Source organism: Oncorhynchus gorbuscha, unplaced genomic scaffold (assembly GCF_021184085.1).
Source record: "Oncorhynchus gorbuscha isolate QuinsamMale2020 ecotype Even-year unplaced genomic scaffold, OgorEven_v1.0 Un_scaffold_1749, whole genome shotgun sequence".
NCBI lineage: Eukaryota > Metazoa > Chordata > Actinopteri > Salmoniformes > Salmonidae > Oncorhynchus > Oncorhynchus gorbuscha.
Genome location: NW_025746437.1, coordinates 82523 through 110268, shown reverse-complemented (window position 1 = coordinate 110268; position 27746 = coordinate 82523). Strand labels below are relative to the sequence as shown.

The window sequence follows — 27746 nt, the reverse complement described above, 5'->3', positions numbered from 1 at the left end:
CACTACTTGAAATTACACAGATCTCATGAGAAATTAATATAGTGCACTGAGTTTAAAGCTCAACTTTGGGCCCCTATGAAATATAGTGCACTAGGTTTAGAACAGATTCTCATTTCTCCCTAACTCCCTAGAGGTGCATCATTAACTTAGGAACAGAGAAAATGGCCCCTACTTCTATATAGTGCGAACATTTTTAGAACAGAGCCCATGGCCCCTACTCCCATAGTGCGGCGTAAGAAAAGAAACATGGCTCCAAACAGTTAGTGCCCATTTTTAGAACAGAGAAAGATGGCCCTACAGTCCTATATAGTATTTTAGAAATAGAGAGCGGCCTTCATTCATAAAGTACTACTTATTCCAGAGCCTATGGCTCTTCATCAGAATTATAAACAATTTAGAATATCTCATTTTTTGTATTATCATTGTAATACTTTAGAACAGAGCCCATGGCCCCTACTCCCTATATAGTGCACTACTTTAGAACAGAGCCCATGGCCCCTACTCCCTATATAGTGCACTACTTTAGAACAGAGCCCATGGCCCCTACTCCCTATATAGTGCACTACTTTAGAACAGAGCCCATGGCCCCTACTCCCTATATAGTGCACTACTTTAGAACAGAGCCCATGGCCCCTACTCCCTATATAGTGCACTACTTTAGAACAGAGCCCATGGCCCCTACTCCTATATAGTGCACTACTTTAGAACAGAGCCCATGGCCCCTACTTCCTATATAGTGCACTACTTTAGAACAGAGCCCATGGCCCCTACTCCCTATATAGTGCACTACTTTAGAACAGAGCCCATGGCCCCTACTCCCTATATAGTGCACTACTTTAGAACAGAGCCCATGGCCCCTACTCCCTATATAGTGCACTACTTTAGAACAGAGCCCATGGCCCCTACTCCCTATATAGTGCACTACTTTAGAACAGAGCCCATGGCCCCTACTCCCTATATAGTGCACTACTTTAGAACAGAGCCCATGGCCCCTACTTCCTATATAGTGCACTACTTTAGAACAGAGCCCATGGCCCCTACTCCCTATATAGTGCACTACTTTAGAACAGAGCCCATGGCCCCTACTCCCTATATAGTGCACTACTTTAGAACAGAGCCCATGGCCCCTACTCCCTATATAGTGCACTACTTTAGAACAGAGCCCATGGCCCCTACTCCCTATATAGTGCACTACTTTAGAACAGAGCCCATGGCCCCTACTCCCTATATAGTGCACTACTTTAGAACAGAGCCCATGGCCCCTACTCCCTATATAGTGCACTACTTTAGAACAGAGCCCATGGCCCCTACTCCCTATATAGTGCACTACTTTAGAACAGAGCCCATGGCCCCTACTCCCTATATAGTGCACTACTTTAGAACAGAGCCCATGGCCCCTACTGTGGGTGGACCATTTCTGTTTGTCATTGGTGTGTCCAAGGAACTTGAAGCTTTCCACCTTCTCCACTGTGGTCTCTTCGATGTGGATAGGGGGGTAATCCCTCTGCTGTTTCTTGAAGTCCACGTACAGCTCCATTATTTTGTAGACATTGGGTGAAAGGCTATTTCCTGGCACCACACACTGAGTGCTGGTAATCAGGCCTACTACTGTTGTGTCATCTGCAAACTTGATGATTGAGTTGGAGGCGTGAGTAGCTACGCAGTCATGGGTGAACAGAGAGTACAGGAGGGGGCTGAGCGCGCACCCTTGTGGGGCCCCAGTGTTGGGGCGGTCCGTCAGGACCCAGTTGCACAGAGCGGGGTTCAGACCAAGGGCCTCAAGCTTAATGATGAGCTTGGAGGGTACTATGGTGTTGAATGCTGAGTTTTCAATGAACAGCATAGGAGTGACAGACTCTATCCTAGCTGGACTCCATCCTATCTTATCTACCAACATAGACAGGTCTCTAACTCATCTAGCTCCACAATGAAATAGGGTGTAGCCAGGCAGCAGGCTGTTAGCCTGCCAGCATAGTGGAGTCTGCCACTAGCACAGTCAGTGTAGTCAGCTCAGCTATCACCATTGAGAACGTGTCTGTGCCTCACCTGGGTTGGGTAAAACTAAACATGGCGGTGTTCGCCTTAGCACCCTACTAGGATAAAGACCACCTCCATTCCTGTCATTACTGAAAGAGATCATGATATCTCACATCTCAAAATAGGGCTACTTAATGTTAGATCCATCACTTCAAGGCAATTATAGTTAATGAACTAATCACTGATCATAATCTTGATGTGATTGGCCTGACTGAAACATGGTTTAAGCCTGATGAATTGACTGTGTTAAATGAGGCCTCTCCTCCTGGTCATAAGAACTGGACCAAGGCACAGCATACGTGGGAGTTCCACATCTTTATTACTAGTGAAACTTCAGGAAAAACCAAAACAACGAAACTTGACTACGTGGTGCACATGCAAAACACAAAACAATATCCCACAAACACAGGTGTGGAAAAATAGTTACTTAAATATGATCCCCCAATTAGAGACAACGATTACCAGCTGCCTCTAATTGGGAATCATACAAACACCAACATAGAAAATATAAACTAGAACACAAACATATAAATTATAAACTAGAATACCCTAGTCACGCCCATGACCTACTACACCATGGAGAAACAAGGGCTCTCTATGGTCAGGCGTGACACCAACTCACTAAAAGTGGCAGTAATAAAGCCTCTCTTGAAAAGCCAAACTTTGACCCAGAAAATATTTTAAACTTTCAGCCTATATCAAATCTCCCATTCCTCTCAACATTTAACAAATAGCTGTTAGAGCAACTCACTGCATTCCTGAAGACAAACAATGTATACAAAATGTTCAACAGCTTTTCAAAACATTTTAAAGGCTTCCAGGGAGGGAAATTTGGGGGTTTCATTGAAATGTACAGCTGTGTATCGTCTGTATAGCAGTGAATGTTAACTTTCAAATGTTTTTGAAAAAGCTGTTACACAGCAACTCACTGCCTTCCTGAAGGCAAATAATCTATACGAAATGCTCCAATCTGGTTTAGACCATCATAGTACAAGAGGCCGCATTTGTAAAGGTGGTAAATTAACATTTTAATGGTGTCAGACAAAGGCTCTACGTCTGTACTTTTGCACCAAGAACTTAGTACCACTTTGACACCATCGATTTTGTCACATTGGAGAGATTGGAAACCCATATTAGTCTATCTGTCGGAACCATATCAGTTCATCTCTGTTTGTCCTTTGACAAATCAATGGTACGTTCAATATTCCTCAAGGCTCCGTTTTAGGACCATTATTGTTTTTCACTATATATTCTACCTCTTGGGGATGTCAACTTTCACTGCTGTGCAGACGACACACATTTCAATGAAACATGGTGAATCCCAAAATTGCCTACCCTGGAAGCCTCTGTTTCAGACATTTTATTTTTCATTTTACCTTTATTTAACCAGGCAAGTCAGTTAAGAACATATTCTTATTTTCAATGACGGCCTGGGAACAATGGGGTTAACTGCCTGTTCAGGGGCAGAACGACAGATTTGTACCTTGTCAGCTCGGGGTTTGAACTCGCAACCTTCCGGTTACTAGTCCATCGCTCTCTAACCACTAGGCTATGCTGCCGCCCGTGAGGAAGTGGATTGCGGCAAATGTTTTGTGGAAGCCATAGGGGGAAAGGAATCTGGTTGATATCCCTTTAAATGGAGGCTTGCAATGGAAAATAACCATCATCAATGTCACATCCTTAGAAAGCATGAGCTCTTGAGTTGGGAAAATCTTGTGCAATACACCGACGCATGTCTTGTATTCAAGATCCTTAATGGCCTGGCTCCCCCTCCACTCAATATTTTTGTTAAACAGAAAACCCAGACATATGGCAGCAGATCCACAAGGTCTGCCATGAGAGGTGACTGTATAGTTCCCCTAAGGAAAAGCACCTTTAGTAAATCTGCATTCTCTGTGAGAGCTTCCCATGTCTGGAATACACTGCCATCAGACACACATAACTGCACCACATATCACACTTTCACAAAATGCTTGAAGACCTGGCTAAAGGTCAATCAGATTTGTGAACATGGTCCCTAGCTGTGTGTTGCCACTTTCCATGTTGTCTGTTGTCTGTAGCTTGAGAGGTGGAAACACTTTGTTGCTTTTTATGAATTTTGTTTTGCTGCTTTTGTTCTATGTTGCTCGGTCTGTATGCTATGTCTTGCTTGTCCTATGTTGCTATGTCTTGCTTGTTCTATGGTGCTATTGTCTATATTGTAATTGTTTTTAATAACCTGCCCAGGGACTGCGGTTGAAAATTAGCAGGCTGGCTAAAACCGGCACTTTTACTGAAACGTTGATTAATGTGCACTGTCCCTGTAAAAATAAAATAAACTAAACTAAACTAAAAATAGAGGGTTCAGAAAAGCAGCACTTCCTGGTTGGATTTTCCTCAGGTTTTCGCCTGCAATATCAGTTCTGTTATACTCACAGACAATATTTTGACAGTTTTGGATATGCATATTCTAGCTTCTGAGTCTGAGAAAGAGGCAGGTTGCTTTGGGCATGTTTTTCATCCAAACATCAAAATACTGCCCCCTAGCCTCAAGAGGTTTTAATAACATCACATCTGTGTAGCTAATAGGCTATGTGTGTGTGGATGGACTGAGTTGAACGAACATACAGCTGCCAAGGTGATAATGGCTGGGGTCATTTCGGCTTCTTTCTGCTGTTCTCCAAACAGCATTTAGAGGCTTTTAACCCTGGTTGAGGTCCTGTATTCTGACTAAAACCCTGGTTGAGGTCTTATATTCTGACTAAAACCCTGGTTGAGGTCTTATATTCTGACTAAAACTAAAACCCTGGTTGGGGTCCTGTATAGAACAATCTTACAATTATCTACTTCGGTATAGATACAAGCATCATGTAACCTCTAACACAAGACAACCTTGGTTGAGGTCCGGTTTAAATACTGACTAAAACCAAGCATCATGTAACCTCTAACACAAGACAACCCTGGTTGAGGTCCTGTATATTCTGACTAAAACCACGCATCATGTAACCTCTAACACAAGACAACCCTGGTTGAGGTCCTGTATATTCTGACTAAAACCAAGCATCATGTAACCTCTAACACAAGACAACCCTGGTTGAGGTCCTGTATATTCTGACTAAAACCAAGCATCATGTAACCTCTAACACAAGACAACCCTGGTTGAGGTCCTGTATATTGTCTGACTAAAACCAAGCATCATGTAACCTCTAACACAAGACAACCCTGGTTGGTCCTGTATATTCTGACTAAAACCAAGCATCATGTAACCTCTAACACAAGACAACCCTGGTTGAGGTCCGGTATATTCCTGACTAAAACCACGCATCATGTAACCTCTAACACAAGACAACCCTGGTTGAGGTCCTGTATATTCTGACTAAAACCAAGCATCATGTAACCTCTAACACAAGACAACCCTGGTTGAGGTCCTGTATATACTGACTAAAACCAAGCATCATGTAACCTCTAACACAAGACAACCCTGGTTGAGGTCCGGTATATTCTGACTAAAACCAAGCATCATGTAACCTCTAACACAAGACAACCCTGGTTGAGGTCCTGTATATACTGACTAAAACCAAGCATCATGTAACCTCTAACACCACAAGACAACCCTGGTTGAGGTCCTGTATATTCTGACTAAAACCAAGCATCATGTAACCTCTAACACAAGACAACCCTGGTTGAGGTCCTGTATATTCTGACTAAAACCAAGCATCATGTAACCTCTAACACAAGACAACCCTGGTTGAGGTCCTGTATATTCTGACTAAAACCAAGCATCATGTAACCTCTAACACAAGACAACCCTGGTTGAGGTCCTGTATATTCTGACTAAAACCACGCATCATGTAACCTCTAACACAAGACAACCCTGGTTGAGGTCCTGTATATTCTGACTAAAACCAAGCATCATGTAACCTCTAACACAAGACAACCCTGGTTGAGGTCCTGTATATTCTGACTAAAACCAAGCATCATGTAACCTCTAACACAAGACAACCCTGGTTGAGGTCCTGTATATTCTGACTAAAACCAAGCATCATGTAACCTCTAACACAAGACAACCCTGGTTGAGGTCCTGTATATTCTGACTAAAACCAAGCATCATGTAACCTCTAACACAAGACAACCCTGGTTTCCTGTATACTGACTAAAACCAAGCATCATGTAACCTCTAACACAAGACAACCCTGGTTGAGGTCCTGTATATTCTGACTAAAACCACGCATCATGTAACCTCTAACACAAGACAACCCTGCTTGAGGTCCTGTATATTCTGACTAAAACCAGAATCATGTAACCTCTAACACAAGACAACCCTGGTTGAGGTCCTGTATATTCTGACTAAAACCAAGCATCATGTAACCTCTAACACAAGACAACCCTGGTTGAGGTCCTGTATATCTGACTAAAACCAAGCATCATGTAATCCTGTATATTCTGACTAAAACCAAGCATCATGTAACCTCTAACACAAGACAACCCTGGTTGAGGTCCTGTATATTCTGACTAAAACCAAGCATCATGTAACCTCTAACACAAGACAACCCTGGTTGAGGTCCTGTATATTCTGACTAAAACCAAGCATCATGTAACCTCTAACACAAGACTTGGTGAAAGTCTGTTTTTTGAACCTACCTTTTTTCCATTCGTTTTTTTCCTTCACAGACTCCATGAAATGGTGACCTCTTCCTAAATATTTGGTCAAATTAATAATTTTGTATATGGTTTCCTAGAAAACAGGGGTGACTCAACTAACCCTTAGGCTCAAATTACCTCTCCCTCCCTACACTGTGCTTTTGACTTGGACTGAACTAGGTGACAGTACTCATTTTGGAGTGCCAGTACTGTTTATATTTAGGTGTTGGAACTTTGGAAACGAATATTCGATTAGAGGTGCAGGAAGTCAAGCAGTAGAGAATTCAAAGTGTTCTCTTTCAGGGTTATCCAGCACAAAATCAACCCCTGTGTTTAGAGGATCTGGAAATGTCTTGGACTCCTGGCTGAACAGCAGATTACCCACAAGGACTATACCGTTTGAATTGAGGTGGAGGAAGAGGAAGAGGAGGAGCAGGAGGAGGGTGAAAAGGAGGAGCAGGAGCAGGAGAAAAGAGGAGGAGCAGGAGGGCGAGGAGAAAGAGGAGGAGCAGGAGGAAGAGGAGGAAGAGGGAGGAGCAGGAGAAAGAGGGACCAGGTGGAGGGTGAGGAGGAAGAGGAGCAGGAGGAGGAAGAGGAAGAGTAGGAGGAGCAGGAGGAGGAAGAGGAAGTACCAGGAGAGGAGAAAGAGGGAGGAGCAGGAGGACGAGGAGGAAGAGGAGGAATGTCAGGAGGAGGGTGAAAAGGAGGAGCAGGAGCAGGAGAAGAGGGACCAGGTGGAGGGTGAGGAGGAAGAGGAGCAGGAGGAGGAAGAGGAAGAGTAGGAGGAGCAGGAGGAGGAAGAGGAAGTACCAGGAGAGGAGAAAGAGGAGGAGCAGGAAGAAGAGGAGGAGGAATAGGAGGAGGTACCAGGAGGAGGAGGAAGAGGAGGAAGAAGAGGAGGAATAGGAAGAGGAGGAGGGAGAGGAAGAGGAGGAGAGGAGAAAGAGGAGGAGCAGGAGGACGAGGAGGAAGAGGAGGAGGAGAGAAGAGGAGGAGTGGAGGAAGAGGAGGAGGAGCAGAAAGAGAAGGAGGAAGAGGAGGACTAGGGTTGGGGTTAGGAGGACAAGGGTGTTACTTAGAGTCTTGATGAAAGTGACTCTCAAAGGGTCAGTTGGAGACGGCAGGTCAGAGTTTAAGTCTTCAGAGGGTCAGGCGGAGACAGCAGGTCAGAGTTTAGGTGTTCAGAGGTCAGTCGGAGACAGCAGGTCAGAGTTTAGGTGTTCAGAGGTCAGTCGGAGACAGCAGGTCAGAGTTTAGGTGTTCAGAGGGTCAGTCGGAGACAGCAGGTCAGAGTTTAGGTGTTCAGAGGTCAGTCGGGACTGCAGGTCAGAGTTTTTAGGTGTTCAGAGGGTCAGTCGGAGACAGCAGGTCAGAGTTTAGGTGTTCAGAGGGATCAGTCGGAGACAGCAGGTCAGAGTTTCGGTGTTCAGAGGTCAGTCGGAGACAGCAGGTCAGAGTTTAGGTGTTCAGAGGTCAGTCGGAGACAGCAGGTCAGAGTTTAGGTGTTCAGAGGGTCAGTCGGAGACTGCAGGTCAAGTTTCGGTCTTCAGAGGTCAGTCGGAGACTGTGGGTCAGAGTTTCTGTCTTCAGAGGTCAGTCGGAGACTGCAGGTCAGAGTTTCGGTCTTCAGGGTCAGTCGGAGACTGCAGGTCAGAGTTTCAGTGTTCAGAGGGTCAGTCGGAGATGGCAGGTCAGAGTTTCAGTGTTCAGAGGTCAGTCGGAGATGGCAGGTCAGAGTTTCAGTGTTCAGAGGTCAGTCGGAGACTGCAGGTCAGAAGTTTAGGTGTTCAGAGGGTCAGTCTGAGACTGCAGGTCAGAGTTGAGGTGTTCAGAGGGTCAGTCGGAGACTGTAGGTCAAGTTTCTGTCTTCAGAGGTCAGTCGGAGACTGCAGGTCAGAGTTTAGGTGTTCAGAGGGTCAGTCGGAGACTGCAGGTCAGAGTTTAGGTGTTCAGAGGGTCAGTCGGAGACTGCAGGTCAGAGTTTAGGTGTTCAGAGGGTCAGTCGGAGACTGCAGGTCAGAGTTTAGGTGTTCAGAGGGTCAGTCGGAGACTGCAAGTCAAGTTTAGGTGTTCAGAGGGTCAGTCAGAGATGGCAGGTCAGAGTTTAGGTGTTCAGAGGGTCAGTCGGAGACTGCAGGTCAGAGTTTAGGTGTTCAGAGGGTCAGTGGAGACTGGGTCAGAGTTTAGGTGTTCAGAGGGTCAGTCGGAGATGGCAGGTCAGAGGGTTCTTTGTAACAACATCAGCAGCATTACAAGAGGAAGCAGGTCATAAGTGAAATAACATCTCCATAACAGCACAGTAGTCAGAACACACAGTCTGTGTTCCCAATGACACACTATTAACTACAACTCTATGGACCCTGGTATAATGTACTGCATCAATACGGTATGGGTGCCATTTAGGATCAGAAACACTCTGACCTCAGGAGCTCTTCCCTGTTCTCAGTCCAGTAAGAGGAACCAGAAGACAGATGGGGGTTGGGGGGGAAGAGGAACCAGGGGAGACAGAAAGTGCTGAGAGAGACAGAATGACCGGGGTGTAATTATAATAATTATATGGGAAATTTTTGTTGTGGTCATGCAGTGTTCGATGTGACTGTCCTCTTCCTCTTTCAGCTGAGCTTCTCTCAGTGTCTCTCTCTCTCTCTCCCTCCATCAGTCCATCTGTAAATCAGTCTCACCGTTCATCTCTCTCTCTCTCTGTTCATCAGTCAGTCTGTCTGTCTGTCGTTGTCTTCAGAAAGACCGACACTCTTGGAGCCTCTAAAGGAGCCCACAGTCATCTGAAAACGACAGACCACCAACTATAGACCACCAACTACAGACCACCAACTACAGACCCTCCCAGAGGCTGGCAGACAACGGCACATATCAGATGGTATGTTGATGAGAAGGATAACTATCACACTGACACTAATGACTTGTATTCATGAAACACAGCGTGGCTAATTGAACACTGTATGTAATCTGATAGACCAGCAATTATAACAGTAGTAGTGTTGTCCTGATCTGTTCTGGTTCCAACCGGGATTGAGGCTGACATAACGCTGTGTGTGTGTGTGTGTGTGTGTGTGTGTGTGTGTGTGTGTGTGTGTGTGTGTGTGTGTGTGTGTGTGTGTGTGTGTGTGTGTGTGTGTGTGTGTGTGTGTGTGTGTGTGTGTGTGTGTGTGTGTGTGTGTGTGTGTGTGTGTGTGTGTGTGTGTGTGTGTGTGCGCATAAGGCCACCTGGTGGTTGAGGTGGGGTACTGCTGCTGTGATGGTGGGCAGCATCCTGGCCTCCCTTGTAACCTCTGTTGCCATGGAGCCCAGCTGTAACGCAAACCTTGGTTACCCCGGATTACCTGGGATACCAGGAGCTCACGGAGCCTACGGTAAAGACGGACCAAAGGGAGAGAAGGGAGACCCAGGTAACACACACTATCCTGTTATGGCCTGTAATGCCTCTCTGAGTGGTCTGTGTAACATAGACACTAAGCTATCCTGTTATGGCCTGTAATGCTCTCTGGGTGGTCTGTGTAACATAGACACTAAGCTATCCTGTTATGGCCTGTAATGCCTCTCTGAGTGGTCTGCAACATAGACACTAAGCTATCCTGTTATGGCCTGTAATGCCTCTCTGGGTGGTCTGTGTAACATAGACACTAAGCTATACTGTTATGGCCTGTAATGAGCAGTCTGTGATGCATGTGCAGGTGAGTCTGATCTGCGAGGGAAGGGTCTGAAGGGGAGCCAGGTGAATCAGGTCCTCCAGGACGGTCAGGTCTTCAAGGGAACCCCGGTCGGCTTGGACCCAAAGGACCCCCTGGCCCCCTGGGGAGAAAGGTAGTCCCTCTGGGGTCGACTCCTCCCTCACCTCCTTCTTCTCCTGCAAGGTAAAACAACAACACCTATTCCTCCTATAATACAAGGTAAACAACAACACCTCTTCCTCCTATAATACAAGGTAAACAACAACACCTCGTCCTCCTATAATACAAGGTAAACAACAACACCTCTTCCTCCTATAATACAAGGTAAACAACAACACCTCTTCCTCCTATAATACAAGGTAAACAACAACACCTCTTCCTCCTATAATACAAGGTAAACAAAAACACCTCTTCCTCCTATAATACAAGGTAAACAACAACACCTCTTCCTCCTATAATACAAGGTAAACAACAACACCTCTTCCTCCTATAATACAAGGTAAACAACAACACCTCTTCCTCCTATAATACAAGGTAAACAACAACACCTCTTCCTCCTGTAATACAAGGTAAACAACAACACCTCTTCCTCCTGTAATACAAGGTAAACAACAACACCTCTTCCTCCTATAATACAAGGTAAACAACAACACCTCTTCACTCTGTAATACAAGGTAAGCAAGAACACCTCTTCCTCCTGTAATACAAGGTAAACAACAACACCTCTTCCTCCTATAATACAAGGTAAACAACAACACCTCTTCCTCCTGTAATACAAGGTAAACAACAACACCTCTTCCTCCTATAATACAAGGTAAACAACAACACCTCTTCCTCCTGTAATACAAGGTAAACAACAACACCTCTTCCTCCTATAATACAAGGTAAACAACAACACCTCTTCCTCCTGTAATACAAGGTAAACAACAACAGCTCTTCCTCCTATAATACAAGGTAAACAACAACACCTCTTCCTCCTGTAATACAAGGTAAACAACAACACCTCTTCCTCCTGTAATACAAGGTAAACAACAACACCTCTTCCTCCTGTAATACAAGGTAAACAACAACACCTCTTCCTCCTATAATACAAGGTAAACAACAACACCTCTTCCTCCAATAATACAAAGTAAACAAACAGCTCTTCCTCCTGTAATACAAGGTAAACAACAACACCTCTTCCTCCTGTAATACAAGGTAAACAACAACACCTCTTCCTCCAATAATACAAGGTAAACAACAACAGCTCTTCCTCCTGTAATACAAGGTAAACAACAACACCTCTTCCTCCTGTAATACAAGGTAAACAACAATACCTCTTCCTCCTATAATACAAGGTAAACAACAACACCTCTTCCTCCTATAATACAAGGTAAACAACAACACCTCTTCCTCCTATAATACAAGGTAAACAACAATACCTCTTCCTCCTGTAATACAAGGTAAACAACAACACCTCTTCCTCCTATAATACAAGGTAAACAACAACACCTCTTCCTCCTGTAATACAAGGTAAACAACAACACCTCTTCCTCCTGTAATACAAGGTAAACAACAACACCTCTTCCTCCTGTAATACAAGGTAAACAACAACACCTCTTCCTCCTATAATACAAGGTAAACAACAACACCTCTTCCTCCTGTAATACAAGGTAAACAACAACACCTCTTCCTCCCTGGTTAACATGGTTTAAACGTTAAAGTACATGACACTGCAACAACATGTCCCATCGGGGACAATAAAGCCAGTAACATATACTCTATGTGTTCGTTCTCGTTCTCGTTCTCGTTCTCTCTCTCTCTCTCTCTCTCTCTCTCTCTCTCTCTCTCTCTCTCTCTCTCTCTCTCTCTCTCTCTCTCTCTCTCTCTCTCTCTCTCTCTCTCTCTCTCTCTCTCTCTCTCTCTCTCTCTCAAGAAGAACACCATTCAGCAGCCTCCTAAGAACTTGCCCATTCGTTTCGACGGACCAATACTGTCGGGCCTTGACCCTAGCCTGGAAGGTGTATCGCTGAAGGACGGGTTGTTTAAGTGTACCATTAGTGGCGTGTACTTCTTTACCTATCATCTGTCGGCTAGAGCCTGATCTGTGGTTCAACCTGAAGAAGGGGCCAGAGACCAAGGTTAGTTTCATTATTCTACCAGGAAACATGAGCTGTGTTTTAATACCCATTCTAACATACTGTATACTACATACTATTAGTTCATTTTAGTATACTGTATCTGAGCAGTATCCTTTCAGTTGAGTGTACAAGCACCTGTCTACCGAAGATGATGCTGTTGCTATGCAATCTCTTGCTTAAACCATAGCATAACAAACAACTAGCTAGACGTTATACGATTTTGGGTTGTCAGATTGTTCCGTCCGTAAATTCATCAGTTATTCGCACTCTTGTTGCTATGCAACCTCTTGCTAACCCAAACCATAGCATAACACACTCTCTTGTTGCTATGCAACCTCTACTAACCCAAACCATAGCATAACAAACACTCTTGTTGCCCCATGCATCCTCTTGCTAACCCAAACCATAGCATAACAAACACTCTTGTTGCTATGCAACCTCTTGCTAACCCAAACCATAGCATAACAAACACTCTTGTTGCTATGCAACCTCTTGCTAACCCAAACCATAGCATAACAAACACTCTTGTTGCTATGCAACCTTTCTGCTAACCCAAACCATAGCATAACAAACACTCTTGTTGCTATGCAACCTCTGCTAACCAAACCATAGCATAACAAACACTCTTGTTGCTATGCAACCTCCTGCTAACCCAAACCATAGCATAACAAACACTCTTGTTGCTATGCAACCTCTGCTAACCCAAATCATAGCATAACAAACACTCTTGTTGCTATGCAACCTCTTGCTAACCCAAACCATAGCATAACAAACACTCTTGTTGCTATGCAACCTCTTAGCCCAAGCTTCATAGCATAACAAACACTCTTGTTGCTATGCAGCCTCTTGCTAACCCAAACCAGCATAACAAACACTCTTGTTGCTATGCAACCTCTGCTAACCCAAACCACTTAGCATAACAAACACTCTTGTTGCTATGCAACCTCTTGCTAACCCAAACCATAGCATAACAAACACTCTTGTTGCTATGCAACCTCTTGCTAACCCAAACCATAGCATAACAAACACTCTTGTTGCTATGCAACCTCTTGCTAACCCAAACCATAGCATAACAAACACTCTTGTTGCTATGCAACCTCTTGCTAACCCAAACCATAGCATAACAAACACTCTTGTTGCTATGCAACCTCTTGCTAACCCAAATCATAGCATAACAAACACTCTTGTTGCTATGCAACCTCTTGCTAACCCAAACCATAGCATAACAAACACTCTTGTTGCTATGCAACCTCTTGCTAACCCAAACCATAGCATAACAAACACTCTTGTTGCTATGCAACCTCTTGCTAACCCAAACCATAGCATAACAAACACTCCTGTTGCTATGCAACCTCTTGCTAACCCAAACCATAGCATAACAAACACTCTTGCACTGCTCTGAATGTCCATTGAGAACTCAAAATGATTAAACCACTTAGCTAAGAATGACGTGAATAGTCAAATCAATAAACGCTGGGTGGTTAGTGGGATAGCAGATGGTTATTATACTTCCTGGCAAGTTCGATGTATTAGTATCCATCTGACGCTAGCTCGTCAACACACCCAGTACATACTGCTGTAATGCCATGCGTTTCATAAGGGCAGCATTGACTTTGTATCGGCTCTCGTCGGACTTCGGCTGCATATTTTCCTCCATTTTCTTCAAATCTAAAAACGTTGTGAAGCCTGGGTTAGGGTTAGGGTTAGGGGTTAGGGGTTAGGGTTAGGGGTTAGGGTTAGGGTTTAGGGTTAGGGTTAGGGGTTAGGGTTAGGGGTTAGGGTTAGGGGTTAGGGTTAGGGTTAGGGGTTAGGGGTTAGGGGTTAGGGTTAGGGGTTAGGGTTAGGGTTAGGGTTAGGGTTAGGGGTTAGGGTTAGGGGTTAGGGGTTAGGGTTAGGGGTTAGGGTTAGGGGTTATAAAAATTAAAATTAAAATTAAAATTAAAGTTAAAAATTAAAATTAAAAATTAAGAAAATTAAAAATTAAAAAATTAAAATTAAAAATTAAAATTAAAAATTAAAATTAAAAGAATTAAAAATTAAAATTAAAATGCAAAATTAAAATTAAAATTAAAAAATTAAAATTAAAATTAAATTAAGAATTAAAATTAAAATTAAAATTAAAAATTAAAATTAAAAATTAAAAAATTAAAATTAAAATAAAAAATTAAAATTAAGAATTAAAAATTAAATTAAAATTAAAATTAAAATTAAAATTAAAAATTAAAATTAAAAAATTAAAAATTAAAAATTAAAATTTAAAAATTAAAATTAAAATTAAAAAGTAAAATTAAAAGAGGGTAAAAAATTAATTAAAATTAAAATTAAAGAATTAAAATTAAAATTAAAATTAAAAGAAAATTAAATTAAAAAATTAAAAAAATCAAAATTAAAATTAAAATTAAAAGAATTAAAATTAAAAAATTAAAATTAAAATTAAAAATTAAAATTAAAATTAAAATTAAAAAATTAAAAATTAAAAATTAAAAATTAAAATTAAAATTAGGGTTAAAATTAAATAGGAATATTCTAATACAGCTATAGACTAATTAGACTGGGTTAGGGTTAGGGGTTAGGTTAGGGATAGGGGTTAAAGGTTGGTTATCTCTAATAAGCTTAAAATTAGAATTAATTAGGGGTTAAAATTAGGGTTAGTATGAATATTCGAATACAGCTATAGAACTAGATCAGGGTTAGGGTTGGGGTTAGGGTTAGGGGTTAGGGGTTAGGGGTTAAAGGGTTAGGGTTAGTATGAATATTAGAATACAGCTATGGAGCTAATTAGACTGGGTTAGGGTCAGGGTTAGGGTTAGGGGTTAGGGGTTAGGTTAGGTTAGTTGTTATGAATATTAGAATACAGCTATAGACTAGGGGTTAGGGTTAGGTTAGGGGTTAGGGGTTAGGGTTTAGGTATGAATATTCGAATACAGCTATAGACTAATTAGACTGGGTCACAGAATAAATCCTGTAAATGAAATATTATCATGGTATTATGATAAATACTTTTTACAGTAATTGAAATCAGAATACAGCAGCATTCTGTAATTTTATAGAAATAACACCTTCAAGTTGGTATATATTTACTTTATTTTACTGCAACTTTAGGCAAAGTGATGTACACAGACCAGGTGCTTTGGAACTTCCAGGTAGCTAAACCCAACCGGGTTGAGAGTTCAAATCCCAAGTGAGGTTGAGTCCCAACTAATCAGCATACTGTCCTTTAATTTTTTTAAAATGTTGGTCATTTAGCAGATGCTCTTATCCAGAGCGACTTACAGGAGCAATTAGATTAAGCGCCTTGCTCAAGGGCACATCCTGAGATTTTTCATCTAGTCAGCTCAGGGATTTGAACAACAGCCTTGTAAAAAACAATCATTTTTATTTAACCACGCAAGTCAGTTAAGAACAAATTCTTATTTACAATGACGGCCTACCCTGCCAAACCCAGAGACGCGGCCAATTGTGTGCCGCCCTATGGAATTCCCAAACACAGCCATTGTGATTCAGCCTGGAATGGAATCAGGGTCTGTAGTGACACCTCTAGCACTGAGATGCAGTGTTTTAGACCACTGCAACACTCAGAGGAAACCGCTGTTTAAATTGAATGAATCTTCAAATTACGCCTTGAAAGGTAAATATTCTAAAATTATATTTGACACCTGGGTTTTTTCATACTGAAGTTGTGCATCCTCATTTGTCACATATATTTTCACATAAAACACATGTTCTTACATGCCTCAAATGTTGTCATACATGTGGTTTATTATCACATGTTGGTTCACATGTTGTTGTTGTCGTGAAAGTATTCTGTTGTTGTTGTGAAGGTGTCCTGTTGTTGTTGTGAAGGTGTCCTGTTGTTGTTGTGAAGGTATTCTGTTGTTGTGAAGGTGTCCTGTTGTTGTTGTGAAGGTATTCTGTTGTGTGAAGGTGTCTTGTTGTTGTTGTGAGTGTCCTGTTGTTGTTGTGTTGGTATTCTGTTGTTGTGAAGGTGTCCTGTTGTTGTTGTGAAGGTGTTCTGTTGTTGTTGTGGAAGGTGTTATGTTGTTGTTGTGAAGGTGTCCTGTTGCTGGTATGAAGGTGTTCTGTTGTTGTTGTGAAGGTGTCCTGTTGTTGTTGTGAAGGTGTCCTGTTGTTGTTGTGAAGGTGTCCTGTTGTTGGTATGAAGGTGTTCTGTTGTTGTTGTGAAGGTGTCCTGTTGTTGTTGTGAAGGTGTTCTGTTGTTGTTGTGAAGGTATTCTGTTGTTGTTGTGAAGGTGTCCTGTTGTTGTTGTGAAGGTATTCTGTGTGTGAAGGTGTCTTGCATTGTTGTGAAGGTGTCCTGTTGTTGTTGTGTTGGTAAGTTGTATTCTGTTGTTGTGAAGGTGTTCTGTTGTTGTTGTGAAGGTGTCCTGTTGTTGTTGTGAAGATATCCTGTTGTTGTATGAAGGTGTTCTGTTGTTGTTGTGAAGGTGTCCTGTTGTTGTTGTGAAGGTGTCTTTGTTGTTGTTGTGAAGGTGTCCTGTTGTTGGTATGAAGGTGTTCTGTTGTTGTTGTGAAGGTGTCCTGTTGTTGTTGTGAAGGTGTTCTATTGTTGTTGTGGTATTCTGTTGTTGTTGTGGTGTTATGTTGTTGTTGTGAAGGTGTCCTGTTGTTGTTGTGGAAGGTGTTTAGGTGTCCTGTTGTTGTTGTGAAGGTGTCCTGTTGTTGTTGTGAAGATATTCTGTTGTTGTGAAGGTGTTCTGTTGTTGTTGTGAGGTATTCTGTTGTTGTCAGGTGTTGTTGTTGTGAAGGTGTCCTGTTGTTGTTGTGTTGGTATTCTGTTGTTGTGAAGGTGTCCTGTTGTTGGTATGAAGGTGTTCTGTTGCTGTTGTGAAGGTGTTATGTTGTTGTTGTGAAGGTGTTTGTTGGTATGAAGGTGTTGTTGTGAAGGTATGTCCTGTTGTTGTTGTGAAGGTGTCCTGGTGTTAGGTGTTCTGTTGTTGTTGTGAAAGGTGTCCTGTTGTTGTTGTGAAGGTGTTCTGTTGTTGTTGTGAAGGTGTTCTGTTGTTGTTGTGAAGGGGTGAAGGTGTCCTGTTGTTGTTGTGAAGGTATTCTGTTGTTGTTGTGAAGGTGTTCTGGTGTTGAAGGTGTTCTGTTGTTGTTGTGAAGGTGTCCTGTTGTTGTTGTTGTGAAGGTGTCTATTTGTTGTTTGTTTGTGAAGGTGTTCTGTTGTTGTTGTGAAGTTATTATGTTGTTGTTGTGAAGGTATTCTGTTGTTGTTGTGAAGGTGTTCTGTTGTTGTTGTGAAGGTGTCCTGTTGTTGTTGTTGTGAAGGTGTTCTGTTGTTGTTGTGAAGGTATTCTGTTGTTGTTTGAAGGTGTTTTGTTGTTGTTGTGAAGGTGTTTTGTTGTTGTTGTGAAGGTGTTTGTTGTTGTTGTGAATGTGTTCTGTTGTTGTTGTTGTGAAGGTGTCCTGTTGTTGTTGTGAAGGTGTTCTGTTGTTGTTGTGAAGGTGTTCTGTTGTTGTTGTGAAGGTGTTCTGTTGTTGTTGTGAAGGTGTTCTGTTGTTGTTGGTGAAGGTGTTCTGTTGTTGTTGTGGAGGTGTTCTGTTGATGTTGTGAAGGTGTTCTGTTGTTGTTGTGAAGGTGTCTGTTTTTGTTGTAGGTGTTATGTTGTTGTTGTTGTGAAGGTATTCTGTTGTTGTTGTGGGAAGGTGTCCTGTTGTTGTTGTGAAGGTGTCTGTTGTTGTTGTGAAGGTGTTCTGTTGTTGTTGTGAAGGTGTTCTGTTGTTGTTGTTGTTCTGTTGTTGTTGTGAAGGTGTTCTGTTGTTGTTGTGGAGGTGTTCTGTTGATGTTGTGAAGGTGTTCTGTTGTTGTTGTGAAGGTGTCCTGTTTTTGTTGTGAAGGTGTTATGTTGTTGTTGTTGTTGTGAAGGTATTCTGTTGTTGTTGTGAAGGTGTCTGTTGTTGTTGTGAAGGTGTCCTGTTGTTGTTGTGAAGGTGTTCTGTTGTTGCTAGAAGGTGTTCTGTTGTTGTTGTGAAGGTATTCTGTTGTTGTTGTGAAGGTGTTCTGTTGTTGTTGTGAAGAGAGTTCTGTTGTTGTGAAGGTGTCCTGTTGTTGTTGTGAAGGTGTTCTGTTGTTGTTGTGAAGGTGTTTGTTGTTTTGTGAAGGTGTCCTGTTGTTGTTGTGAAGGTGTGCTGTTGTTGTGGAAGGTGTCCTGTTGTTGTTGTGAAGGTGTCCTGTTGTTGTGAAGGTGTCCTGTTGTTGTTGTGAAGGTGTCCTATTGTTGTTGTGAAGGTGTCCTGTTGTTGTGAAGGTGTCCTGTTGTTGTTGTGAAGGTGTCCTGTTGTTGTTGTGAAGGTGTTCTGTTGTTGTTGTGAAAGTGTCCTGTTGTTGTTGTTGTGAAGGTATCCTGTTGTTGTTGTTTGTGAAGGTGTCCTGTTGTTGTTGTGAAGGTGTCCTGTTGTTGTTGTAGTGAAGGTATTCTGTTGTTGTGAAGGTGTTCTGTTGTTGTTGTGAAGGTGTCCTGTTGTTGATGTGAAGGTGTTATGTTGTTGTTGTTGTGAAGGTGTCCTGTTGTTGTTGTGAAGGTATTCTGTTGTTGTTGTGAAGGTGTTCTGTTGTTGTTGTGAAGGTGTCCTGTTGTTGTTGTGAAGGTATTCTGTTGTTGTTGTGAAGGTGTCCTGTTGTTGTTGTGAAGGTGTCCTGTTGTTGTTGTGAAGTTGTTCTGTGATTTTAAGGTTATTATTGTTCTAGGTTATGTGATAAGTTGTTGTTGTTGTTGTTGTGAAGGTGGGGTTCTGTGATTCGTCGAGTGGATTCCTGGTGACGTCTGGGTCGGTGGTGCTGGATCTGGAGGGAGACGTGGTGTCTCTACAGCCCACCGATAACAACGCTATCATCACTAAAGACGAACGAGCTGGACAACACTTTCACCGGCTTCCTGATCTTGCCCAACTCATAGAACCACATGAAAATCACAGAGCCACATTGAATGAGCTCAAAACCAGATTCAACCAGACTAATCTCGGTTTGCAGAAGTAACATTTTCATGAAAGTTTGTCACTTCCTGTTTTACTTCAATTTGAATTTGTAGGTGTGGTATCTAGCGGAAACCTTTCATCATCCACACACGGGTTTGAAATCTCAGCCACAGTTTGATTACCGCTTTTGAACAATCCTGATTCTATCAAATAATCAATGATGAAAACCCCAAACCAGGAACTACCGCTGCTCGTAAATCCCATAATTCTACATGAGCCTTGACAGATTGTTCCCATTTACATACAGAATTTGTCCACGAGAGATTAAACCAGATCACACCTGCTGAAACCAGTTTCCTGCTCTTCCACACCACATAAAATACATATCATAGCCACATCATTCTGTTGTAGAAGCATCTGCAGAACAACCAACCATCTCTGTGTCTGTTTCTGCCTCCCTGTCTCTACTGCTGCTGCTTGCTGAGACAGTTAATCAATCAATCAATTCATTCTCCCAGGTCGTTGTTGTAAATGAGAACGTATTCTCAGTCAACTCACCTGGTAAAATAAGGAATACATTTCAAATAAATCAAATAATCAATCATGTATTGCTTCTGTTGAGCTGCCTACCAAAACTCAAAGATACCATTTTGGAAATGAGTTTGCCATCAATAAAGTGATTTGTTACTAGTTTTTTTAATCAACAGTACACATTGTTTGTAAAGATGTTGAGGCTGTCTACACTTTTACACTTACATGTGATCGCTTTGAAAAGACAGGTCTCGATGCACAGAAGTGCCACTGTGGTCAGATAGAGTTCCATCTGTCGGACCACCACAGACAGCCGGTGGCTTTTTAATTTTGTGGAAGATGGGCTCATAGTAATGACTGGAACGGAATCAATGGAATGGTTCCCATGTGTTTAATTCTATTCCATTCACTCCGTTCCATCCATTATTATGAGCCGTCCTCCCCTCAGCAGCTCCCCTGTGCTGACCACTTCAGGAGGTGGTCAGGGATGCATTGTGTGTGGATTTGTCCTCAGTCTGAGTGTCAGGGATGCATTGTGTGTGGATTTGTCCTCAGTCTGGATGCAATCAGGTGACTGAAAGCGCCTACAGTGGGCGACATCATCAGCACTCCTCTCACAAGTCTCCAGAAAACGTGTGTTTTGGGACCGAGAGGCACCTTTTCATTATAATGTTGGAGGAAATGTGTTCATAGCGTGTCTGTCTATGTGATATGCTAGCCAGTTAGCTTATTCAGAAAAACATGTGTTTGCCTATGTGATATGCTAGCCAGTTAGCTTATTCAGAAAAACATGTTTTTGCCTATGTGATATGCTAGCCAGTTAGCTTATTCAGAAAACATGTGTTTGCCTATGTGATATGCTAGCCAGTTAGCTTATTCAGAAAAAAACATGTTTTTGCCTATGTGATATGCTAGCCAGCTAGCTTATTCAGAAAAACATGTGTTTGTCTATGTGATATGCTAGCCAGTTAGCTTATTCAGAAAACATGTGTTTGTCTATGTAATATGCTAGCCAGCTAGCTTATTCAGAAAAACATGTGTTTGTCTATGTGATATGCTAGCCAGTTAGCTTATTCAGAAAAACATGTGTTTGTCTATGTGATATACTAGCAAGCTAGCTTATTCAGAAAAACATGTGTTTGTCTATGTGATATGCTAGCCAGCTAGCTTATTCAGAAAAACATGTGTTTGTCTATGTGATATGCTAGCCTGATTGCAGCGGTGCATAAATCACTTTCTAAATGTAATCCGTTACAGTTACTAGTCAAACATTGCACAGTAACCTGAGTTACTTGGGTAACTTTTAGATTAACCAAACTCAGTAACGTAATCTGATTACATTCAGTTACTTTTAGATTACTTTCCCCTTAGGGAGGCATTAGAAGAAGACATGTATGTTACCAATTGAACAACATCTATTGCAGGATAAATCAATGTTAAAGCTTACATAGCTGGCCATATATGGATGTAAAATGTTACATTATGGGTTGGTTATGTAGGCTTCTTCTAAGACATCGCTTTCTACTACATTATAATAATACAATTCAATTATATCTTTACATTAAAAACCAAAGTCTATCAGAATTACAGTCATTCCAATAAATGTTATACCCTTTGATCTTCAAGAACAGGACTTGGAAATATGGAAGTATAGATCCCCAAATTTTTTGTACCTGAGCATGATGCCAAAACTAAGGATTTATTAGCCAGTCCTCCTCTGTTGCCATGATGCCATGGAGGACTGACTGGGCTCATTGATTCAAGTTGAAAAATATTGAATGGCATGCTCATGGAATGGAATGCTTATGGAATGGAATGCTCATGTAATGGCATGCTTATAGAATGGAATGCTCATGTAATGGAATGCTTATGGAATGGAATGCTCATGTAATGGCATGCTTATAGAATGGAATGCTTATGGAATGGCATGCTCATGGAATGGAATGCTTATGGAATGGCATGCTTATGGAATGGAATGCTAATGGAATGGCATGCTTATGGAATGGAATGCTTATGGAATGGCATGCTCATGGAATGGCATGCTTATGGAATGGAATGCTCATGGAATGGCATGCTTATGGAATGGAATGCTTATGGAATGGCATGCTTATGGAATGGAATGCTCATGTAATGGCATGCTTATGGAATGGAATGCTTATGGAATGGCATGCTTATGGAATGCTCATGTAATGGCATGCTTATGGAATGGACTGCTCATGTAATGGCATGCTTATGGAATGGAATGCTCATGTAATGGCATGCTTATGGAATGGCATGCTCATGGAATGGGATGCTTATGGAATGGAATGCTTATGGAATGGCATGCTTATGGAATGCTCATGTAATGGCATGCTTATGGAATGGCATGCTTATGGAATGGAATGCTCATGGAATGGCATGCTGATGGAATGGCATGCTGATGGAATGGCATGCTGATGGAATGGCATGCTCATGGAATGGCATGCTCATGGAATGGCATGCTTATGGAATGGCATGCTTATGGAATGGAATGCTTATGGAATGGAATGCTCATGGAATGGAATGCTCATGGAATGGCATGCTCATGTAATGGAATGCTTATGGAATGGAATGCTCATGTAATGGCATGCTTATGGAATGGAATGCTCATGTAATGGCATGCTCATGTAATGGAATGCTTATGGAATGGAATGCTCATGTAATGGCATGCTTATGGAATGGAATGGCATGCTCATGGAATGGAATGCTTATGGAATGGCATGCTTATGGAATGGCATGCTTATGGAATGGAATGCTTATGGAATGGCATGCTCATGGAATGCTTATGGAATGGAATGCTCATGGAATGGCATGCTTATGGAATGGAATGCTTATGGAATGGCATGCTTATGGAATGGAATGCTCATGTAATGGCATGCTTATGGAATGGACTGCTCATGTAATGGCATGCTTATGGAATGGCATGCTTATGGAATGGCATGCTTATGGAATGGAATGCTTATGGAATGGAATGCTCATGGAATGGAATGCTCATGGAATGGCATGCTTATGGAATGGCATGCTCATGGAATGACATGCTTTGCCAAGAGTGTGCAATGTTGTCATCAAGGCAAAGGTTGGCTATTTTATAAATTATATTCTTCAAGAATCAATGGAGATATAAATGATACACTGCTCAAGAAAATAAAGGGAAGACTTAAACAACACAACGTAACTCCAAGTCAATCACACTTCTGTGAAATCAAACTGTCCACTTAGGAAGCAACACTGATTGACAATAAATTAAACACGCTGTTGTGCAAATGGAATAGACAACAGGTGGAAATTATAGGCAATTAGCAAGATTCCCCAAATAAAGGAGTGGTTCTGCAGGTGATGACCACAGACCACTTCTCAGTTCCTATGCTTCCTGGCTGATGTTTTGGTCACTTTTGAATGCCGGTGCTTTCACTCTAGTGGTAGCATGAGACGGAGTCTACAACCCACACAAGTGGCTCAGGTAGTGCAGCTCATCCAGGATGGCACATCAATGCGAGCTGTGGCAAGAAGGTTTGCTGTGTCTGTCAGCGTAGTGTCCGGAGCATGGAGGCACTACCAGGAGACAGGCCAGTACATCAGGGGATGTTGAGGAGGCCGTAGGAGGGCAACAACCCAGCAGCAGGACCGCTACCTCCGCCTTTGTGCAAGGAGGAGCAGGAGGAGCACTGCCAGAGCCCGGCAAAACGACCTCCAGCAGGCCACAAATGTGCATGTGTCTGCTCAAAAGGTCAGAAACATACTCCATGAGGGTGGTCTGAGGTCCGACCACAGGTGGGGGTTGTGCTTACAGCCCAACACCATGCAGGACGTTTGGCATTTGCCAGAGAACACCAAGATTGGCAAATTCGCCACTGGCGCCCTGTGCTCTTCACAGATGAAAGCAGGTTCACACTGAGCACATGTGACAGACGTGACAGAGTCTGGAGACGCCGTGGAGAACGTTCTGCTGCCTGCAACATCCTCCAGCATGAACGGTTTGGCGGTGGGTCAGTCATGGTGTGGGGTGGCATTTCTTTGGGGGGCCGCACAGCCCTCCATGTGCTCGCCAGAGGTAGCCTGACTGCCATTAGGTACCGAGATGAGATCCTCAGACCCCTAGTGAGACCATGTGCTGGTGCGGTTTGCCCTGGGTTCCTCCTAATGCAAGACAATGCTAGACCTCATGTGGCTGGAGTGTGTCAGCAGTTCTTGCAAGAGGAAGGCATTGATGCTATGGACTGGCCCGCCGTTCCCCAGTCCTGAATCCAATTGAGCACATCTGGGACATCATGTCTCGCTCCATCCACCAATGCCACGTTGCACCACAGACTGTCCAGGAGTTGGCTGATGCTTTAGTCCAGGTCTGGGAGGAGATCCCTCAGGAGACCATCCGCCACCTCATCCGTAGGACAACCAGGCATTGTAGGGAGGTCATACAGGCACGTGGAGGCCCACACACTACTGAGCCTCACTTTGACTTGTTATAAGGACATTATATCAAAGTTTGATCAGCCTGTAGTGTGGTTTTGTACTTTAATTTTGAGTGTGACTCCAAATCCAGATCTCCATGGGTTGATAAATTTGATTTCCATTGATAATTTTTGTGTGATTTTGTTGTCAGCACATTCAACTATGTAAAGAAAAAAGTATTTAATAAGAATATTTCATTCATTCAGATCTAGGATGTGTTGTTTTAGTGTTCCCTTTATTTTTTTGAGCAGTGTATACCTACTGCTGAAGTTGGAAGTTTACATACACTTAGGTTGGAGTCATTTAATAGTCACTCCGATTATTTCACTTATAACTCACTGTATCACAAATCCAGTGGGTCAGAAGATTACATACACTAAGTTGACTGTGCCTTTAAACAGCTTGGAAAATTCCAGGAAATTTTGTCATGGCTTTAGAAGCTTCTGATAGGCTAATTGACATCATTTGAGTCATTGGAGGTGTACCTGTGGATGTATTTCAAGGCCTACCTTCAAACTCAGTGCCTCTTTGCTTGACATCATGGGGAACTCCAAAGAAATCAGCCAATACCTCAGAAAATAATATGTAGACCTCCACAAGTCTGGTTTATGCAATGTCCAAGCGCCTGAAGGTACCATGTTCATTTGTACAAACAATAGTATGCAAGTATAAACACCATGGGACCGCGCAGCCGTCATACTGCTCAGGAAGGAGACGCGTTCTGTCTCCTAGAGATGAACGTACTTTGGTGCGAAAAGTGCAAATCAATCTCAAAACAACAGCAAAGTACCTTTTGAAGATGCTGGAGGAAACCGGTACAAAAGTATCTATATCCACAGTAAAACGAGTTCTATATCGACATAACCTGAAAGGCCGCTCAGCAAGGAAGAAGCCACTGCTCAAAAACTCAAAAAGGGCGATGCTTGTGTCATCATAGTGGTCTCTGACATCATAGTGGTCTCTGATTGGTGGTCAGACTCACTCAGGTGGAACAAATTTAAACTTACGTCTTTTTTTAATGCTGATTTGAATGTCATTGAGAAAACAGAGTCAATTTAAACGTTATCCTCCAAGTAATCTTCTAGTTTTTCTAAAGCATCTGTAATCTGATTATAATATATTTGCTGGTAACGTAACGGATTACAGTTACTGGGTTTTTGTAATCCCTTACATGTTATCCGTTACTCCCCAACCCTGCCTTCCTTTTAGCTTTGCTAGCTACATTATAATGACCAAAAGTATGTGGCCACCTGCTCGTCAAACATCTCATTCCAAAGTCATGGACATTAATATAGTGTTGGTCCCCCCTTTGCTACTATAACAGCCTCCACTCTTCTGGGAAGTCATTAATATGGAGTTGGTCCCCCCTTTGCTGCTATATCAGCCTCCAATCTTCAGGGAAGGTTTTCACTAGATGTTGGATCATTGCTGCTATAACAGCCTCCACTCTTCTGGGAAGGCTTTCCACTAGATGTAGGAACATTGCTGCTATAACAGCCTCCACTCTTCTGGGAAGGCTTTCCACTAGATGTAGGAACATTGCTGCTATAACAGCCTCCACTCTTCTGGGAAGGCTTTCCACTAGATGTAGGAACATTGCTGCTATAACAGCCTCCACTCTTCTGGGAAGGCTTTCCACTAGATGTAGGAACATTGCTGCTATAACAGCCTCCACTCTTCTGGGAAGGCTTTCCACTAGATGTTGGAACATTGCTGCTATAACAGCCTCCCCTCTTCTGGGAAGGCTTTCCAATATATGTTGGAACATTGCTGCGCGGACTTGCTTCCATTCAGCCACAAGAGCATTAGTGAGTTCGGGCACTGATGTTGGGTGATTAGGCCTGGCTCGCAGTCGGCGTTCCAATTCATCCCCAAGGTGTTCTATGGAGTTGAGGTCAGGGCTCTGTGCAGGCCAGTCAAGTTCTTCTACACATATATCGACAAACCATTTCTGTATAGACCTCGGTTTTTGCACGGGGAATTGTAATGCCGAAAGAGGTACCTAAAGCCACAAAGTTGGAAGCACAGAATCATCATCTAGAACTTCATTGTATGCTGTAGCATTAAGATTCTCCTGGCATCCGCCAAACCCAGATTCGTCCATCGGACTGCCAGATGGTGAAGCATGATGCATCACTCCAGAGAATGCGTTTCATGAGTCCAATAGCGGCAAGCTTTTCACCAGTCCATCTGACGCTTGGCGTTGCATATGGTGATCTTAGGCTTGTGTGTGGCTGCTCGGCCACGGAAACCCATTTCATGAGGCTTCCCAACGAACAGTCCTTTTGCTGATGTTGCTTCCGGAGGCAGTTTGTGTTGCAACAGAGGACAGATGATTTTTACGCGTTACAGCACTGGGCAGTTCCGTTCTGTGAGCACGTATAGCCAACTACTTCCTGGCTGAGCTGTTGTTGCTCCTTGATGTTTCCACTTCACAATACCAGCACTTACAGTTGTCAGGGGCAGCTCTAGAAGGACAGAAATTTGACAAACTGACTTATTGGAAAGGTGGCATCCTATGATTGAGGCACTGAGCTCCTCAGTACAGGCCATTCTACTGCCAATGTATGTCTATGGAGATTGCATGGCTGTGTGCTCGATTTTATACACCAGTCACAGGTGTGGCTGAAATAGCCGTTTTCACTCATTTGAAGAGGTGCCCACATACTTTGTATATGTAGTGTAGCTAGCTAGCTACAGTAGTAAGCTACGGTCATAAGAGTTGTTGGGTTATCATATTTAGTCTATTCTCATTAATGCATACTGGCATTTGAATATAGTGCTAGAAAAGGGGATCTGGACATGGTAGACATTTAAATGTTGGTGAAGATGCATGATGTGTTCAGAATTTCATGATCAGAATACTAAAGCTGCATGAACTGTCTAGACAGGGCCTTAGCTGAAAAGCTGTCATAATGAATACCAGGCCACAAACAGAACCCTCTGGTGACAACTGACACACATACAGAACCCAACAGAACCCTCTAGTGACAACTGACACACAGAACAGAACCCTCTAGTGACAACTGACACACAAACAGAACCCTCTGTGACAACTGACACAAATTGGTGACAACTGACACACAAACAGAACCCTCTGGTGACTGACACACATTGGTCATGCTACTGAGAATCAATACCGTGATGTATCATGGCTAAATTCTGACTGATCTAATATTGAGTCGTTATTAGGGCTGTCAAACATTGAACATATTTTAATTGAGTTAATGGCATTAGTTAATCATGATTAATCACACTTTTGGTCCTAAATAAACCATTTCTCCTCTTTTTTGGGCTTGTATCTACCAAGTTGTAGCATCAAAAAAGCAGGCCGGTGCAGATACGC

At 42.6% G+C, this 27746-nt stretch overlaps 1 pseudogene; it reads left to right on the top strand.

Annotated features, from left to right (window-relative positions):
- The first annotated feature begins 9339 nt into the window (after positions 1 to 9339).
- LOC124024157 lies at positions 9340 to 19383 on the top strand (annotated as a pseudogene).
- The last annotated feature ends 8363 nt before the right edge of the window (positions 19384 to 27746 follow it).